General features: G+C 34.9%; 3 pseudogenes; all 3 read left to right on the forward strand.

The window, feature by feature from the left end:
- Positions 1–1,409: 1,409 nt before the first annotated feature.
- Positions 1,410–3,808, forward strand: LOC120125351 (annotated as a pseudogene).
- Positions 3,809–6,283: 2,475 nt separating this feature from the next.
- Positions 6,284–12,451, forward strand: LOC120125477 (annotated as a pseudogene).
- Positions 12,452–14,120: 1,669 nt separating this feature from the next.
- Positions 14,121–19,981, forward strand: LOC120125473 (annotated as a pseudogene).
- The last annotated feature ends 1,317 nt before the right edge of the window (positions 19,982–21,298 follow it).

Genomic DNA, 21,298 nt, shown 5'->3' on the forward strand with positions numbered 1-21,298 from the left:
ACTTGTTCATAAAGTTTAGTTATTTTATGTATTTTGCGTTATGGTCTGCCATGTTTGCATGTTTACATTTTAACCCATGTTATATTATTCATGTACATATTATGTTCCAAATGTATTTGTGCATGTACAAATTTATTTATTTTTATTTTATTTCATTACATACGCATGTCGTATCATATATGTCTATATACATAAATTTATTAAATTTATTTTACCCTTGTATATTCGTATATATATGTACATATATTACCAATGTTTGTTCCACGTTATTTAATATGATTTATTTAACTTGTATATATATGTACATATATTACCAATGTTTGTTCCACGTTATTTAATATGATTTATTTAACTTGTAAAAATATATAGTTGTCTATATTTTTATTTGTTCAATCATTTTCAAGAACAACGATTTGTAGAACGTGCATGGAAAGTATCACTTAATCGAAGTGGTATAATCCAATACGACATTCGAACAAATACGAACTTAAAATAAATCCATTTTCTTTTACTAATTAATTTATTTTAATGATGCAATGTGTGTGTGTTTTAATTTACTATTTATTTCCTTTTATTCTAATGCAAACGTTAATTTTATTTATATTCGATTCGCATATTTATCAATGAGAGAATATTCTTTTATTGACAAGAAATAGTCGAGTTAGTTTTTCCGATGGAGGATTACTAATTTCAATTTTTCTTTTCGAGTTAAAAAATTTTCTGTAATTAATTCATTCGAATTAAATTAATTAAATTTCAATAAATGGATCACATTTTAATTATCGATGTGATTTATAGTTTCCACCATCACGACGATATGTAAGCGACACAGTACCAATTTTTGGGCGTTGTGGGGTGTTAGTCATTCCCTACACGTAATAGACTCCCGAACCTGTTTCAATAAATCTTTGGTAAACACAGACCAGTTTTTATCTTAAAAACGATTTTTTTCTTTAAATTGTTTTTAAAATACGTTTTTAGGTATTCGACCTACCTAACCCAAAGGCCGATGGCGATTCCCTTTCGATTTAATTCAAATTAATTCCAAATCACCATTTTTTCTAAATTAAAAGTCATAATCGTTTTTTAAAATAATATTTAATTGTTTTATCAAAAAATGGTTATGACATTGATATCATCAAGGAATTCAAAGTTGTGCCCAACATCTCCTTTTTATCATTTCTATTTTTGGCGGTGGGGTTTGTTTCATTTTTATGCCCTTCTTTTGTCCTCTTAACTTGGAACCTTTTTCGTTTTCTTTTCGGGTTCAAAGTTTTCTCCAATCAAATGTTTTATACCTATATGTCAAAGTCCGCCTGTACAATTATTTTCTATGTTACTCAGTGTTTCTGATGCCTATTCAAACATTGATATGATCTCCCAAATACATGGAAAAAAGTTTCGAAAAGAAATTGAGAATACTCATGTTGGAAGTTTGAACATACGCGTATCTGATACCGCCTGCAAGTCTGGGTAACATAGGTTGTTTGCTCACTTATGAGAAATTGGCATTGCATGTGACAAAAACCTTGTTCATTTAGGCCAAGTTGCCTTCAGCTTTGATACGCTTGAATGTTTTTCCCACCAGGAAAAAGGTTGGCTTTAATGCATCAAATTTATTTATGGCTTATAAGGAACCATAAAACATCTTTGATGATTTAAAATAGTGGAAACTACATCATTGTATCTAGGGGTTTACCAGTTTTCCAGTTAGTTCGTTATAATTACTATTTTATTTGTGTTCTGTGTATAATGAAGCTTCTCTAGTGTCAGTTTGATCTACAAGAGAAGGAAACTTTTGATAATGCTTTGTTTCCTTACAACTTCACAAATAGTTTTGTTTTTGAAGAGCATGTAGGTTGATGCAGACTCATCTAGTTTTTCTCAGTTAAGTTTATGGGGCTCGCTTGTTTTCTTATTGTATTTTGACGAAAAAGTTGTTAGTATCTGAGCATATTTTTTCATTTTATTGCTGGTGGTTCCATTAGTAATAAACATTTTTGGTTATTGTCAGATATCAGAAGTTATTAAAAAAATTTAAGTTCCTGTGAACTTATGTTTGTCTTAATTTGCTTATCTTTTCATTGGGCTATGCACTATTCCTTGTTCATATGTTTTATGGAAGTTTTTATGGAAATCTCGGGTAGTTTTGTGTCTGTTTGTTGGTAAATATCCTTTGCGAACATCTAATTATTGGTCATGAGTGCCACCTTGTTGAGCATATATTTTATTATTTGTGCTTGTTACTATTCCTGCACACATTTTCTCAATTTTTGATTATTATGGTTGGATGAGAAATTATATGTTGCAAGATTCACGTTAATTTGTTATTTTATTTTCTGATCATTTCCAATGAGCAGCAGATATCCTAGTTTGCTCCAAAAAGTCTTCAAGTTTCAGTTTCTCAGCTGCTTTGTAATGGGGGATGCGGAAAATACCCTTCCACCATCAAAGAAGAGGGCTGCTGGAAGAGAAATTTCTCGTGATAATCCTGGTCTTGAAGTCGAGGAAGATTCTTCTGAACAAGAGAATGGAACTTTTAAGTGGGCTCGTGATGAAGTGTTGGCAAACAGAAGAATAGTCAAAGTTTGCAAAAACCAAACCTCGTCAGCTGCCTCATCAAATCCTTTTTCTGGGATCCTCTTGGTCCCCCCTGCTGAACCAACCATTACTCCTGCTGCATCTGGTGGAACTCCTGAATCCGGAGCAACCACCACCGAGGTTACCACCGAAGCACCTATTGTTGATGTGAAAGAAATCAGAAGATGGGGAAAATGATTTTAATAAATCTGAGAAAAATGACGGGAATAATCAGCAATCAGAGGAAACCAATGATAAGGATCCTGGGTCCGTAAAGAGTGAAATTAAGAATATTGAACAGTCCGAAAGTAAGGAAGGACCAGTTTCTGAAGCTGCTGTTGATAAGGAAAGTAACGTGGATAAGGACAGTGCCGTTTTAAATAAAGAAACTCAAGAGGTGGTCAATGATGAAAAACGAGCAGGAGATTTTAAGACCAAGGATGAAGATAAGAAAAATGACGAAACTGCAAATGGAGACAACAAAGATAAGAGTAGCGAAAATGCAGATTCAACTGCAGAAGGTGCATCATTGAGTTCGTTCCAACAGCTTTCAAGTAGCCAGAATGCCTTCACGGGACTTGCTGGCACTGGATTTTCGACTTCTTTGTTCTCCTTTGGATCTACTCCAAAGGATGGTTCTACTAGTTCTGTTCCACTCTTTGGACAGCCTTTTGGTTTTGGTCTTTCAACCAACGGGAACTCTTCCCTCTTCAATGCATCCGGGGCTTCAGTTGTTTCTAAGAAAGAGGGAAGTGGTTTTTAAGCCATGCCGAAGGTTCCAGTCAAGACAGGAGAAGAGAACGAGAAAGTGGTATTCTCAGCTGATTCCGTGCTGTTTGAGTTCATAGGTGGGGCATGGAAAGAGCGTGGTAAGGGAGAACTTAAGGTGAATGTGTCTACATCCGGGACGGAAGGAGCTAGGGTAGTCATGAGAGCCAGAGGAAATTACAGATTAATTCTAAATGCAAGGCTTTATCCAGAATTGAAGCTGACAAAAATGGACAAGAGAGGTATCACATTTGCATGCATGAATAGTTCAGGTGAAGAGAAAGAAGGCCTGTCTACATTCTCATTGAAGTTCAAGGATGTTTCCATGGTTGAAGAGTTTCGTGCTGCTGTAACGGCACACAAAGGCAACACAGCTGCTGTTTTTAAGACACCAGAAAATTCTCCTGAAGCCTTAGAAGATTGGAAGAGGTTGATGTCCCGAACTCGCAATTTGCAGTAGTCCTTTTTCTCTATGGAAGAAGGGATTATTTCTTGGGTATTGCTACTGATTCTTAAGCTCTTATGTGTAACGGAGTAAACAAAACCTAGTCTTGCAAAAAAAAAATCAAAACCTAGTCTTGCAAAATTTATTTACTTAATGAGGTAAACCATTTAAGTCGCATATTTGTTAAAATTGCAATCTTCATCTAGATATAAACATGTTAATCGAAATTTAGATGTATTTTAATTGTTAATTTTGAAAAGAATCTATTGCTATAGTTTAATAATGAGAAGAAGATGCACGCAGCACAAATCAAGTTGTGATTGTTATCTTGTCCCTAACAGTCTTAAGTGTCTTTGAAAGGGGAGAGAACGAGGATTAAATGTGCAATTTTTCTCTAGAGGGAAAATCAATTTAAAGTTTGGGGCTTTATTTTTTTATATATATCTTTTATAATTTATGATAAATATAAGATATAATCGGTTTAAATACTTTCAATCATTTTAACTTGCAATAAAAACAAGTCGATTAATTATTGAGGTCGTTTGATTCATATAATTTGAGACTTAACACATTGGCAGAATATGTTGTAGGAAGTGTTTTTATTAGCTTGCATGTCTCGTGATGGTTGTGCAGAAATAAATCTAGATTCAATGGCGTTTCATTCACTGTTGATCAGCTATTCAATTTGGTATTACTGCAGGTTGGTTTTTGGGGTAATGTTTTATGGCCGACACTAGTTCCTCAAGTACTAGATTTTGTGCGTTGTCCGGATGCTATTATATTTGGTTGCGGTTAATTGAAGTCATGTGGTGGATACTGTGTTATTTCTGAAAGTTCTTAGCCAGAGTGTTGAACACTCGCCCAGGTCTGAGAGCATTCGAATTACTTTCTTTTTGGGTTGATCTAATGCTAGCTTTTCGGTTCAATTGCTGCTTGATATTCCTGCTTTGTTGATCCGGTTTCAGTTTGTGAGGTCTTTAATTCTCAGTGCTTGGCTTCACCCTTGTTTCGGTTGCTGTTGTGGTTTGTCTTCTAGTTGTAACGCTATCTTTCCTTGGGTTTAGGGTCTGTGTATTCTACGTCTTTCTCATTTTCCATGGCAGTGGTTCATGTTTGTTGTCCATGAGTTGGGCTGGGGATAGATTGTATGCAATTGTTTCTAGAATATTTCATTTTAACCGCCTCAAGGTTACTCTTTTTCCTCCACTTAGGCTTAGGGAGATTTTTTAATGAGATCCTCGAGGTGGTGTACTTTGTAATCTCCTCTAATACAAAGTACACTCTTTCAAAAAAAAAAAAACACATCTTTATCTTTGTGTGGTAAAAAGAAGTGTTGAATTGAGAATTAATATTGAATGAGTTGAATAATAAAGAGAAAATAACCTTAGTGACCGAAAATGTCTTATAATATACGATTTTGACTAATTTTTTTTCGATTTGCTAAAATGACCAATAAAATCGCAACGCGATCTCCAGTATCAAAAATCAGTTTCCAGATTCGCAACGTGATTCTGACTATCGCAACGCGATAATACAAAATCGTAACACAATTCTGACTATCGCAATGCAATAATACAAAATCGCAATGCGATTTTTCAAATTTATGTTAGTTCAAATTCGTTGCGATAGTCCAAGTTCACGTTGCGATAGTCGAAGTTCGCGTTGCGATTAACGACTGGTAGTATTGTATTTGTTTCTTAAGAATTTTCTCTAAAAAGATAGTATCCGCGCGGACGTGTCGAAGACACGTATTACCACTACCACGACCACGACCACGAGACGGGACGGTGGCTGCGGCGGTGCGCGAGAGTCCCCCTTATTCTCTTCCACTCAACAAGGAAGTGGGAAATCCAAGCCTTAAATACCAATTCCCAATAGTGTTTCCAATACTATGTGAGATTGAGCATTGCAAAAACTTGGGAATCTTTTACACTATCGCAACACATTCTTTATTGTTTCAAACTAAGATCTTACAAATGGCTTGGGAATCTTGTACACTATCACAAAACATTCTTTATTATTTCAAACTCCACGTGAATTTGAAATAGTTAAAATGTAAACTTATTTTGGATTTTTCACTATCGCAACAACACGTATTTCAAACTCTCGCAACACATTTTAACTATAGCAACACATTTTTCAAAATCGCGTTGCGAATTTAGAAACTGAGTTGAAAAATTAGAGTTCGCGTTGTAATTTTGTTGGTCATTTTGACAAATCCAAAAAAAATTAATTAAAATCGTATATTATAAGGCATTTTCGGTCAGGTTATTTTCTCTTTAAACCTTAGACTCAAGCTCATGAATATCCTAAAATGCCCTTATTCTTTCCTCATAATCCCCAAACCCCCCAAATTATTAGGACAAAATTAAAGTCATGTCTAATCTGTCTGCAATCTTCCAATTCAATTTTATAAAAAAAAAAACCGCACTCTCCCTAGATCCTATCCTATTAAACTATAAATTAAGGGTTGTTTCTTCTTTCAATTTCAAGGCTACTAGGGTTCTGATTCTCTTCGAGTTTTTAGGCGATTGGTTTTTTAATGCGTCTCTTTTGTTTCGTAATAATTTTGTGAAATTAGCGACTTTGGTTCCACGAGGAAGTGATGGCTACAACGGGAGAAGAGGAGGTGGAATACGAGAGTGATCCAGAGGAGGTGAACTGTTCGCTGGCGATGCGGAGGAGAAGGGCGGCGAGTGAAGATGAGGAAGACGAGAGGGAAGTGGATGATAGTAATAACAATGCGGTAACTATGGATCTGAGGGTCGTGGTTCACTCCGATGAATCCGATGGTCAGGAAGGTGCTGCAGATTATGATGATGAGGAAGTAGAATTGGAGTTAGAAGAGGAGGGGGAGGAGGAAGAAGTATATTACGATGAAGAGGAGGAAGAGGATATTGGTGAGGAGAAGATAGAAGAAGTGAGAAGAAAGGAAGTGGAAGGGAATGTGGAGAGAACCGGAGGAGAAGCAGTGGTGGATGATGGGAATAGGAATGTGGATAAGAGAGTGGAGATTAGTAACAGTAATAATCATGTTGGAGAGGAAGATGAAGAGGGAAAGAAGGAGAATGAGCCATTTGCTGTGCCACAAACTGGGGCGTTTTATATGCACGATGATAGATTTGCAGACAATGTTGGCAATTGTAATAGGTATTTGGTTTTATTTTCTCTCTTTTTTTTTCTGGGTGTAAATTGCTATGCTAATTCATAAAGTTTGAAACTATTTGAGTATTAATTAGCAATTCATAGAAATGTATATGGCGCGTTTCTATAGGACGTTTTGTTTACATGTAATGGTTGAAACTGGAATGCTCACTTGTCGCACCATGTACTTCCCTTTGCAGACAGTAGAAGCGATATATATTTTTTATATGTAATTTTAAGCATGTTCATTTAAACTGCAAATGTGCTTATCAGGTTTTTGACGCCTATGATGCGCATGCTCTATATGCAGCTTTTTTATCTTGAACCCTGAATCATTCCGTGATTTATTGGGTACAAGGAAATATAAGGTTGTAATGAGAATGAGAGCTTAACTTGATCTTCTAGACATTTATGACTGATGATAAATTTAAGTATCTAATTTTAACAGTTGGAATTGGGACAAGGAGTGAAGATATGAAAGATAATACACTTGGTTAACGTTAAACTACCAAACCTGCATCCCAGTCGTCTTAAAGCTACCTGATTTGATCCAGGCATGAGCTAGCTGTCAGGACCTTGATTGTAAAACTAGTGAGTGGCCCAGTGTAAGAGTAAATGTAATCTGGTTTGATGGCATTATAAGAGCTTATAAGTTATTATTACTACTACTTGACTTTGTTTGTTTATGAATAGGGAAAAGTAATATCTAATTCTAAACACGCTTTTCAAGATAGTGTAAATACCATGAGAACTATGCAAATTCTAACAGTATTAGGTTTTCTTTTTTGCTCCAAATCTTTATTTTTATCCTTATTTTCTAATGATTTTATCATTTTTATATGGGTACTAGCATGTGTGTAAAGAGTAACTATGATGTAGTCTTGTGCACATATTTTGTAAAGGTTAGGATTCTTATCCAATTCTTGGCCTATCAATTGGACTGTTGAACTAATAACCTAACAACTTTGCTATGGTTGCTTTATTGTGCTTCAGGTTTAATCTCTTATGGGGTCAATCCCCATTGTTGTATTCTGGTTTTTCTTCTCAACCTTGGGTTCTCTTTCCCTTTCCATTCAAGTTACATTAAAAGTCCTGAATTGTGTATTAATCTGTTTTGCACGTATTAGGCGAATGAAGGGTGGAAGGAAATTGTGGGAATCCAAAGATGATGGAAAATGGGGACATGACAAGTTTGAGGAGATGACTTTGCAAGAAAAGCAATATAAAGAGGTAAGGGTTTTGTACATATCCAACTTGCAGGATTAGTGTTTCTTTTCTTAATCTCATTTCGATCTTTTTCTTTTCCCTATTGATATGTTTTGTCTTCCACATTCAGGGAAGAAGATCTACTAGAGGGTAGATATCGTGCTCGTAGTAAAAATCGTGTCCCAGATCATGGTTATCCTAGGGGAAGTAGGTCCAAAGCATTTGGGAAAAACTTCAATCAGAATCAGGCTCCTAAGACTGTGAGAGGGAGAGGGCCTAGGAGATATGAACCTTCTATGAAAAACAGCAGTCAAGCATCTCCACTGCTGAACAAACCGTGAGTATTTGCACCCCCCCCCCAAAAAAAAAGTTTTGTAATCTTCCTACCACGATTAAGTTTGCATGACATTGAATGATTTATATATTTCAGTTCTGGGAATCCTGTTGAGAAAACTTCACATGCCCATTCAAGTAGAGCTTTCACACCTGCAACAAATGCAGACAATGTATCATTTCCTGCTAAGAAACACAATTTTGCATCAAGCTTGAGTTCAGCTTCCTCACCCTTTTATCCGTCAGGGTCTTCCAAGAACGACAGTTTGACTCAGAAGAAGGATTTCCAAGCTGGAAGTGTCAGCAGGGATCTTCACCCCTCTGTTACAAATGAGAAATTTTCCGTATTTCAATCCAATTCATTACGGGAAAAAAAACGCACTTGATTCTCTCAGCATGGCAAAACTTTATATAGATGATTCCACCACATCAGCTTCTGCGAAGCCTTTGACCAACGTGCGAATGGTACCATCTGGATCTTCATTGGATAATAGTAGTCAACCCTCTCAATCCGGGGTACAGGGTAGAGGCATAGCTATCCCAGGGCCGAAGACTTATCAGCCAGCTCCACAGCAGAACCAAGTCAATAGAGTTTCTCCACCAGCACAGGTCACTTCTGTTCAAAGAATTCCTGTCCAAGGCAGGGCTCACTTTTCTGTTCAAGCAGCTGCTCAGCAGTTGGGCCATCATCCTGATGTTGGGTCTAGAGCTTCTTCTCCGCCAAAAACAGCTATGTCAGTCAGTTCCTATGAATCTGGAGAGGTTGAATCTTCAGTAAAAAGTAAACCCGAGGGTGCATTGGCGAGCAAGGGAAAAAGCAGTCTTCAAGGAGCTGGAAGGGGCTCTTATCTGTATGGTGGAGCTCATATAATTGGAACTACAGGGAATATGTCTATCAGCCATGGCGATCAAAACTTTCCTGCCTTTTTGCCTGGTAAAGCATTTCATTTTTATTTTAACATTCAATTTGTCTTGATCACATAATCCTACCATAGATGGTAAAATGTGAAATGGGGGAAATTGCCTTAACTGGAGAGGTGCATACTAGTTCCTGGGTCCTAAATCCCATTTTTTTTTGAATTTTTGTATGAATTAATTAAATGGTTTAGTAAATATTAGAGGCAGTTTTTATTTGAATATTTTAATGGCCTTATGTTTAAGACCAGATGGAGCTTTAATTCCTTGAATGTTGTTTTGATTAGGGATATACTTTTTCTGCGGTGGTTTGAAGTTGGAGTTTGACTTTATTTGCATCTGAAATTAATATTATGCGATGTTTGGGAATAGCTTTTATCTATTTACTTGCTTAGATTCACTTCTATTATTCAATGTTTACTCTTGGACAATTCTCTGCTTTTTTAATTCCTGCTATTAAACTTTTCTATAACCTCAATTTATTTTATTTTTTTTCCTGAATGGTTGTTATGTAGTTATGCAACTCGGAGGTCAGCACTCTGGTGGTCTTAGTGTTCCTGCTGTTGGCATGGCATTTACAGGATATGTTGCCCAGCCGCAACTTGGAATGAGAAATTCGGAAATGTCATGGTATGGTAATTCTTTTTCTGTAGAAAAGTTGGTTCTGTGGATTACATCTGGTTTCCGTAGACAAATAAGGGTGATCTTTCAGTCAGGTCTTGAACGGCCAATTGATTTTCGCATGGAGGAAGTTACCTGTTCATAGTGAAACATAACTTAGAAATTATGAGTCACTGGTCTGACTCCCACCAGATAAGCCTTTTTTGGCCCATCGCATTGAGCATGGACATTTGTTTGAATATTAGTGCAAGGCTAAATCTCTCTTGATGCCTTATTCAGATTCTTGTTCTTCTGATCTATTTATTTGTTTAAGCCAAATGCAGTAATTATTTTCATTTTCTTGTTTAGGCTCCCGGTACTGACAGGTGCTGGTGGGGCTCTAGGAGGAACATATTGTCCACCTTATATCGCTATTGATGGGGCTTATAATGCTCGTCCATCGGGGCGGACATCTTCCACAGGATCCTCAGGGTTAGTATCTTGGTTTTGGTTTCCTCAACCTGCTTGATTTAAATAACATCGGCTGTCCCTGTTTTCCTTCTTCTTGCCAGAGTGGGAATGGAAATATTAACTTTATTAGTCTGAGAAACTTGAAGCGTTCAACAGTTGCCTTTTTGTCTTATTCTTGAAGGTTAACATCTGGTTGGAATGTCCTTTCAAGATACCCCTTTAATCAGGCAGGACAGCAGGACTAAGACATGCTTAAGTTCAGTTGAATGTGTTTTTGTTATTTGCGTGTTGTGTTTATCCAATCTAACCTATATCTTAATCTTTATAGAAATCCCACCGATATATTTGGTGTGAAATTCCCAGTCTTTTGGAGGATCATAGTATTGTCAGTTTACATTGAGCTATTGGCCTTTTTACATAGATTAACTTCAAAACAGATAATAATTGTTCAAAGATGTTTTTTTTTGTATGTTGTTCAAAGATGTTTTAAAGTAGTCTTTATTGGTTTGACAGCTGTGTTACTATTTCTCTGTAATGGTCACTGATGGTTCCTTTCATATTGCAATATTTCTTTTAGTAGATTGATTGATAACAAAAGTCTTGTATCCTTATAGTTAGATGTTTATAATTGACCTTGAGGACAATGTCTCAGACTTTTTCTTTTCTATATACTTGGGGTTTGTGTCAGGTTGAGTGAGGCAAAATAACTAATGAAATCTAAAGATATTGGCAGTTTAATTGCTTGTGTATTTACAAATTATATGTGGCAATTTGTGTTGCTTGCTGGTTGTTTCAATAATATTTAATAATCCTTTAATGAAATCTAAGATGATTGGAAATGTAATTGGTTTTTATTTTAATTTACAAATTATATATGATACTTGCCTGATTGTTTTAATAATATTTGATCACCCTTCCTTTGCAGCAATGAGAATACTTATAACAAACCAAACAGTAAATGGAAGCCTTCCCAAGGACCAGGTAAAGGAATTTCTGAACATAGACCTTCCCATTTCATGTGTTTTGGTTGTTAAACAAGTCGACTCCTATGCAGAGCTTGTGAGTGATGAACTTGGGCGACGATTGAATAAACAGCCCCGCAGGCAAGTTGAAACTCTTGAGCTTTTCCTGTGGACCAGTTTAGAAAAAATAAAACCCCTCTGTTTCTATCATCTTTAGGTAAGCGAATTTATTTGTTTATCCTTCGTTCCTAATGCAGATATTCAGATATGAGCTTTAGCAAGTAATTTGATTATTTAAGATGGAGCCTGCCTCAGTAAACTGATAAAGGTGAAAATCATGCAACGAAAGCTTTTACTATCTTGGTGGATGTTTGGAATTTCTTATTTGTGGATTACTTGGCGGTGTAGACCTTTCTTCCAGCCCCTTTATGATGTCCAGCTTATGACTTGGACCAGTTCGGGCCACAATTTATTCCCTGGATATTTGTAAGTAACAATGCAGTTTATATGTCTGCATTTCCCCTCATCTCCACAATGAGGTTGGAAATTTCTCTATAACTACAGGCACATCGTAAAGGTCTTTGAGAAATTCGTAATATTTGGTGACAGTTTAGAGATTGTCACTGGTTAAAAGCCTTTGTTGCATTTAGGCGGATTTAAATCTTTTTTCCCCTTGCATTTTGTGCTTAAATGAGTTGAGAATCATTATTTCATTCAATCATTCCTTTTAACCCTAAATGTCTCTCATTCTGGCAGTTGCGCATGACAAATGCCTGCTCATGCTACTTCAGTCTGAGAATATTATTGTGGCTTGACGGGTGGCATTCCCATGTTTATATGTACGGTACGAATATATATACCTATATACCTATATATATATATATATATATATATATATTAGAGAAACTAATCTTCTTGTTCTCTTGCAAAAATTCATAAAATTGCTATTATTGTTTCTTAACAGGTTTTTCTAGTGGCTTGATTTTGTAATGAAGCTTATGAGAAATTTAGGCGTCTTGTGGGTAAAAAAGTATGAACTAGAATGAATGTGCATTGATGGTGATGGGGTTCTTATTTCTCTTTGGTGAGCATATTTATGTGGTTGATGAGTTAAGCCTGTTGTTTGAGAATTATTCTCATTTTAATTTGAATGTTGTCTAGTTATTGAGATATAGATCCTGCTTTCATGTGGATTCGTTAATTTAATTAGATTATATGATTTGGAGCATTTATGGTGGCATTTCTTTTTTGGTTTTATCCGACTCTATTGATGACCATATTTATTACATCTTCAGTGTGTTTATTTATAATATGTCCATTTAATAATCAGGGGGCAAAGCGTAACGGAAGTGTTGATTTTAATGAATGAATTTACAAGTTGTTGGAATTTGGTCAATCCTCTCTTTCATTCCCGGCACGATTGATTCCTTCTCCATTTGACATTTGGCAACGCCAGTCAGCAGCCACCTGAACCTGATACAGCCTAACCTACCAGAAAATTAAATCTTAGTTGCACAAAAGAATAAAAATTAGATACTTAAGTGCACCAAGAAAAAATAGACAAAGAGAAAATTTAGATATCACATTATACATAAATATTAAAATTGGATACTGAAGTACCTTTTGTTTTAAAATAAAGATGACAATTTAGTTAAACTACTCTTTAAACAAATAAATAAATGTATCCTATGGGATTCAGTCATCCAGAGTTTGATCTGGTAAAGCTCCAATACTAAAATCAAAGCTGTTTCAACCCGTCTTTTTAAAACTAAACTTAAACCCAACAACCATAGCCCATAGTATATAATAATTATTACTAATAATAATTCACCGACCCCTCATAGTTATTATTATTTTTTTAACGATGGCAAATTGTATTTTAATGGAATGCGTCAAAATTATAAATATAGAGAGAGAAATAGGGACAATAATAACAAAAGAAAAACTCCTACACAAAATAAAAATATTAAACTCAAAGATATGAAGAAAAACGAAATATTCTCTTTATAAAATTCATTGTTTCTGTCAAACGAGACGCTTTAAAAAGTGATAGAATAGTAAACAAACCAAACAATTTGGCAAGTTGTTTCGTTACACATTTATGATTATATCGAAAAATAACTTTTTACCAAATAAGGGATATGACAATACGTGATTACCAACAAACCAATCAAAAAATATTTTTTGGGATCCTTACGCGAGCACCAACACGACCGTAGAGATATGCGGAAAACGTACCAAAAGCTACAAGGAACATATCACACAATTAGAGAAAAAGCGTATCACAAGAGCATAAAAAATGTATTACAAGAACATAAATTCTTATTTAAAATTGAAAACAACTTAAAAAAACAAATGATATAATATAAAAATAAATAAAAATAATAATCATAAGTGATCGACAATTAATATTGAAATTGATATTGTTACCAACTAAATAAAAGTCAAAGGAAAAGAAAAGAAGATATAAAAATATTGGGAAAAAGCTTAAGAAGAAAAAAAGAGAAACCCTAAAAATATAATTCTCCAAATATGAACTATAAAATAAATATGAAAAATACAGGGGAAAAACATAATTCTCCAAATAATGAAATAAAAGAACTGTAAAACCCCAAAGCCAAATTGGCAAATTGTTTGGGATCAGCACTCAACAGCAAAAGCAAACAACAGCTAAGCTGCACGTCATCTCCCGATAATTGACCACCATAAACTTGTACGCCGCCTGATTTACAAAGGCAGCGCCTGATCAGAACCATCCACTCCACTGTTTCAAATATCCGTTCAGACATCTCAGTCTCTCCGCATCTTCTTTCTCCCTCTCCCTCTCCCTCTTGCTCGGTGTTTTTAATTTTTTTCCTCTACAATGTAAGCTTGGATCAATCAAGAACACAGATCAAGAGAGAGAAAGAAAAGAGAACAATTTCTTCAGTTTCTTCGAATCCTTCTATGTAAGCTAAACTAGTTGTTTTTGTTTTTATTTTTGTTTTCCGTTTACTTTAAAAAAAATTATTATATATTTCGTGTTCAATTAGATGGTTCCTTGACTTTTTCCCTAGCTTTGATATGCGAGTGCTAAGTTAGTAAGAAACATAAGGATGTGCTTGGTTGTCGAGAAAATGCCAGAAAATAAAACTATGGAATGTAACGAAATTTGAAGAGATTGTTTCTGTTTCTTTATGAAACTGCGTGGTTGCTGAGAAAAGTATATGAAAAGAAGAAGAAAAAAGGATCTCCACTCATTAAGATTTATTGAATGTGGATTTTTATTGTCGATATTCTGATTGGTTAATAGAGTGGTAGAGAACGAGTGGAAATAGAATGTAATTTTCATCTAGGCATTGTTCGTAGGATGCATATTAGTCCTTTTTTATTTATTTTATGTTTTAGTATTCATGAGCTTCTCAATATCCGAGTTACATAGAGGATTATATGTTTTTAACTTTGTTTTAGGACTATTTTTTCCTAAATCGTTTGGAACGCCAACTTGTAGTTAGTTTTGGGTGTAATTGGATTTAATTACACAGTTTTAGCGTGTTTGGTCAACTATTATTTTAAATTTAAACTTATGTAATTGAGTAATTATAATTTGTACTAAAAAACATGATATGTAGAATTACAATATAATTACACTCTTCCAGTCAAACATGCCTAAGGAATTAAAATTCATTGTATTTACATTTTCATGCAATTACAACTTGGTTTCCAAACACGGCTTTAATTATTTGTTTAGGTTGTATTTAGTCCATTCCATATAGGACTCCTCTTATTAAATCCCGTCCCATATAGAACTCGTCTTATATAAATATCTATGGATAATCTATTATCTATGAAATACAAGTCAGTTCAGAGTGGGTTGTGAGGGGAAGACTGATCTTGGAAAGTGACTGCAAATCTGCAGTGGACTGGATTTTGTTGCCTAACTCGGCTCCTATTTTCTTCAGATCCCTTGTTTTGTATATTGTGTCCTTAGTTTTAGAGAGGGCGGTTATTATTAGATTTATTCCAAGGGGCTGTAATTGGGAGGCAGATAAATTAGCTAAGGAGGGGATCGGTTGATTGTAAAGCTTTTTTCCCTAGGGAGTGTTAAGGATTGTAGTTTTTTTCTGATGCTCTAAATGTATTGGTGTATGTTATTGTAATAGTTAATCTATTCAATAAAATTAGGTACTCTTTTCCTCCTTCCGCTAGTTACTCCTTTATAGAGTAATCTAAGAGGGAGGTTTTTAACAAGACCTGCTATTCCTATAAAAAAAAATGAAATACAAGTCAGTTGCTACCATTACCATTATAATCATTGATAGATTTATGAGAAAATATAACCAAATATTTACTTTTGACATGAAATAACTTTGTAAGTTTAGATTTTTGAAAAAAAAATGGAAGTGAGATCTCACTTTTTTGTCTTCTGATAGTCTGAAATAGAACATCACCTTGGAAAGATATAATTTGCTCAAATAAGCTGAGGCTGTTGTTTGTTTGTCACGTTACTTGTTTCTTTCAAGTAAATTTCTGGAATTAATACAAGACTCGGTAACTTTCACGAGAATTTATATTTTTATCCATTCCCGACCTTTTGTTATGCCAACCATATATACAGTTCCATGCATAAGATTTTGATGCTGTTGTCAGAAGAACATCTAACCTATATTTTCTTCATTCATATAGGTTTGAATTTTGGAAAGCTGTAGAAGAAGGTGCTTCTAAGCATTTTGGATCTAGAACGAACATAGACCTTTTAGTGCTGTTTGTTTTTGGGATTGGCTAACATATGAAGAATACTGATTTATCTTGTCAGCAAAATACTATAGCCAGAAGCTAATGGAAGAACGTCTCGGCAAGGGACCATCATCGTTAAGGCAAGGTAGCTTTAAGTCGAGTTTGTCTGGAAGATCAACTCCTAAGAGTTCTCCTATACATCGGAAATTGAATTCAAGCCGAACTCCAAGAAGAGAAGCTAGAACTGGTTCTGGTGGTACGCAATGGTTTAGGAGCAACCGTGTAGTCTATTGGTTGCTTTTAATCACTCTTTGGGCTTACCTTGGATTTTATGTCCAATCCAGGTTGGCTCATGGTCATAACAAGGATGAATATTTGGGTTTCAGTGGTGATACAAGAAATAAGCTTGTGGATGCTGAACAGCAAACACGACGAGATTTGCTTGCTGATGACAGTTTGGTTGCAATGATTAATGTAACTAATAAAACCCAGGTCTACGATGACAGAAAGATTGATGTGATTTTGGCCAAGAAGGGGAATGACGTTTCATCGGAAGAAAAGGAGTAAAAGAGCAAGGCGTAATAATTTGCACAAGATGCGTGGTAAACTTAAGGCAAAGATGAACATTGAAAATGGTGGCACAGAAGGGCAAGAACAGGAAATTCCGATGAAAAATTCTTCTTATGGATTACTTGTTGGTCCATTTGGGTCTGTGGAGGACAGAGTTCTGGAGTGGAGTCCTGCAAAGCGGTCTGGAACATGTGATAGGAAGGGGGACTTTGCACGCCTTGTTTGGTCTAGAAGATTAGTGTTGGTATTTCACGAACTCTCAATGAATGGGGCTCCGATTTCAATGATGGAGTTGGCAACTGAGCTTTTGAGCTGTGGAGCCACAGTATCTGCTGTAGTTCTCAGTAAGAAAGGAGGATTAATGTCGGAGCTTGCAAGAAGAAGGATCAAAGTGATTGAAGACAGAGCAGATCTTAGCTTCAAAACTGCCTTGAAGGCAGACCTTGTGATTGTAGGGTCAGCAGTCTGTGCAACATGGATTGGTAAGAAAATTATCAGAAAGTTTATATTTTTAAGACATTGCTTAAGCTGATATGAAGCTCAGCTATTATTTGGCACAAGATTGCGGCTTTCTTTTAGCCATATAGTGTTTTAAACTCATGGTACCAAGCATATGTGTGTGTGTGTACATGTGTATGTAAATTTATGCTTTCTTAGTTGTGTATATGCATTTAATTTAGATTGTTACCTGAACCATTTGAAAACCTATCGACTATGTTTCATATGTGTGTACGTGTGTTCTTACTCTAGTTTTCTCTAAAATCCTGATTAGAAAACTTGAATTTTCATTTTTGGTCTGCCTCCTTATGTATGATGGTTTCAGATCAATATATTGCTCATTTCCCAGCTGGAGGAAGTCAAATTGCTTGGTGGGTCATGGAAAATTGAAGAGAATACTTTGATTGGTCAAAGCTTGTACTAAATCATGTGAAAATGCTTATTTTCTTATCTGAAATGCAGAGTATACAGTGGCTTACTTGGTGTCAAGAGGAAAATATTAAGTTGAGATCTCAGCCTGCTCTTGTTCCACTTGCTGTTAATGACGAGCTGGCTTTTGTAGCTGGCATTCCTTGTTCTTTAAATACTCCTGCTGCTAGCCCAGCAAAGATGCTAGAGAAAAAGCAGTTGTTGCAAGATGCAGTGAGAAAAGAGATGGGTTTGACAGATAATGATATGCTCGTAATGTCACTAAGTAGCATAAATGCAGCTCTTTCTTCTTCAATCAGCAGGCCTCGTGATTAATGAAGATCCTTTGGAAACTGATTCTGAAGTTAAAAAATCAATATCAGACAAGATCAATCTAGCTTGGCTTCAAAGCATCATTTAAGAGGTTTGCTTCAAAAGTTGAGAAATCTTGATGTATCTTCAACTGAATTGCGATCATTTACCCCTGTGAATGCCACAAATGATGTCAGTGTCAACAGTTCTATTGGAAGGAAGATGTATGATAGAAAAGGAGCACAGGAACACGCCCTTAAAATTCTTATTGGTTCAGTTGGATCTAAGAGCAATAAGATACCTTATGTCAAAGAAATTCTAAGGTTTTTGTCTCAGCATGCAACATTGTCTGAATCTGTACTCTGGACTCCTTCAACCACACGTGTGGCTTCACTATATTCAGCAGCAGATGTTTATGTCATGAACTCCCAGGTAATTAATTGCTTATCTTTTGGTTCTTAATTAAATTGCTCTTATTTCTTCTACTCTGAATAGTAGTTTGAATTCTAATGTTTGTTAACTTCAGTACGTTCCAGATGGGATTTTTCGCATATAACTGGCCCTTTTATATTATTATATAGCTCCATCTTCCACGTAGTAAATGCTTTGGTAGTATTGTGTTCCATATGAAAAGGGTAGAGAATTGTGCTTTTTTCTACTAGTTTTTTCTTTTCATCTATTCATTTATTTGCACTATTCTGAATCTCTGATCAACACATTGCTAAAGCACTTAATTGTCATAAACATTCTTTTTGCTGTTACTGTATTGATGTATTTGTTACTATTTCAATTTAGCTGATACTTATTTCTCAAATTTATTATAATTTGTTTTGAATTAAACGGATAATATGTTATGGTATCTGCATTTTATGTACAGGGACTAGGAGAAACATTTGGGAGAGTGACAGTTGAAGCAATGACATTTGGTCTAGCGGTAAGACACCTTTACGTTTCTGATTTGATTATTCTTCCGTTTGATGGCTATTTTTGGATGTTATATTGCTTAAGCTTGTGATATCGTGTGCTCTAGGAATATCACCTGCTATTCATTTTCATAAAATCCCATGATTTACTGGCTTGTATTTCATCCTATCACATGAAGTTCCATTGTAGTTGTCTTCATCTTCCTTGTAAATAATCTTCAGAATTTTTGTTGAGATTTGTGACATTAGTCTTATGATTCACCTGCATGCATGCATACATGTTAGAGTTTTTGGATCTTGCCGAATATTGAATTCGTACAAGACTATAACTATTTTATCAGATGTCGATTAAAAGTAAGAAATCTAGTTTGAGTAGATTTTTTGCTGCTAAGTTTTATTCGTAATCGAGTAACTATCCCTATAAATAGGGATTAGACTTATAAGTTAAGTTGATTAAGCCTTGACAGCCGTGCAATGCCACAATCAGCTTGTATTCTTGTTATTTTCGATACTAGTGAAATTTCTCTTCTTAGTACGTAATTTTCCCCTGATTTCCCACTATCTTGATGTCTCTTCTTTATATTATAACAACACATCATGCAAATCTCTATCCGCGTGTGTACTTCCAAGTGCAAATGCATACAGCCATACATGTTTGAATATTAGTGTTGATTTCATAGTAAGCGAGTTTGGTTGTCTTGTTTATTAGTGTCCTAAATCGGAAAGCTAGCACCCTTTATTTAGCCCTTCCTAGATTTGGAAGTGGAAATATAATCGGTATATTGAAAATGTTCCTGACATGATCACAGGTTTTGGGAACTGATGGTGGCGGCACAAAAGAGAAACTTCAGCAAAATGTGACAGGGCTTTTGCACCCGATGGGACGTCCTGGAACGCGAGTTCTCGCCAAAAATCTCCGGTTTTTGCTAAGAAACCCAAATGCAAGGAAGCAAATGGGGATGGAAGGAAGGAAAATGGTAGAAAGTATCTGAAGCGGCACATGTACAAGAGATTTGTAGAGGTTCTTACCAGGTGTATGAGAAGCAAATAGCATCATCTCGTATTTTGAATCACTCTCATTCTTTAATTGATTTTGAACAATTTAAAGTACTTTGGACTGCATTTGTACATTGAACAATTACAATTATTTTGGGCCTTCAATTTCTTCATATGAATCTGGTTATTATGCTTTTGGATTTTGTGTTTTAAAAAATATCACATGATATCATGTATTTAACACACATTAGATATTGTCGATAGTTTCACTATTCTAATAGTTAAGTAATATAAATGATGAGTATATATCTTATATCATGTATTTAAGACATCCACTTTATCTAAGATTCAAGCCCTATCCTCTCCCAAAAAGTATATATATGCCAGTTACTTTTGAAATTGTTTGTGTTGTACCCAAGTCAAACGTCCTTTATGCGTCATCTTCACATCCGTACCTCAAAATCCTTGAAGAGGCAACCTCTCTATAGAGAGGATCTCGAAAGAGCATCTTCGAAAATATTAAGAGAGCGTTTAGTTCATAGAATATAATATTATCTCTGGGAATAAAATTACCGAAAAGTTACATTACCTTACACAATACTGGGACTATTACATTATTGTGTTTGGTTTGTTTGACATGAATATATGATTACAGTGTTTGGTTAAAGGAATAAAAGATTACTAGAATGCATATTTTACTAAATTGTCCTTATGGTATTTTTTTAACAAGTTGAATTCCAAATATTCAAATGAAAATATTTATATAAAAATTCATAAAAAATATATTATTATATTATTTTCAATTTATATTTTTTATTAAATTTTAAATTCATAAAATTTATATAAACTTTTCACAAAAATCAAAAGATAAATGGGTAGATTAAAAGAGTAAATATACCATATATTCTTTTAATCTTAATTAATATTTAAAAAGTTATGATAATAAATAAATAAATAAAATTCCCGGTTAGGAATATTTTTGAAATAAAGTTATGATAATAAATTTATGATAATATACTATAGTTTTTGAAATAAAAGTAAGGTATTTTTGAAATAAATCTTTTAGGACAAGGGCATTTTAGTCCAAGTTGAAGGGAAACAAAAAAACCTAAGCCCATTGTTGATAATATTTTATTACTCCCCTATTGGGAATTTTGCTCATCCAAACTTGGAAATCACAAGTAGGAAAAAAATATTCCTACCATTAATGTTAAAATCCTCCATCCAAACACCCCCTAAACATCTCGAGAGCTCTAGAAGTCATAAGGTGAAAGTTTATGAAAGAATAACCTCAAATATCTAATATACTTAGGGAATTCGCAAATTGTTGATATGACTTCTAAATCTAATAGGTTCATGTGACTTATTAGAATTAAATTTATCGTTAATTGATCATATTCACTCAGTTTGTCAACCTACAAGTAGTCATGATGACCCTACACCTAGCATTA

Source organism: Hibiscus syriacus, unplaced genomic scaffold (assembly GCF_006381635.1).
Source record: "Hibiscus syriacus cultivar Baekdansim isolate YM2019G1 unplaced genomic scaffold, ASM638163v2 tig00110430_pilon, whole genome shotgun sequence".
NCBI classification, from domain to species: domain Eukaryota; kingdom Viridiplantae; phylum Streptophyta; class Magnoliopsida; order Malvales; family Malvaceae; genus Hibiscus; species Hibiscus syriacus.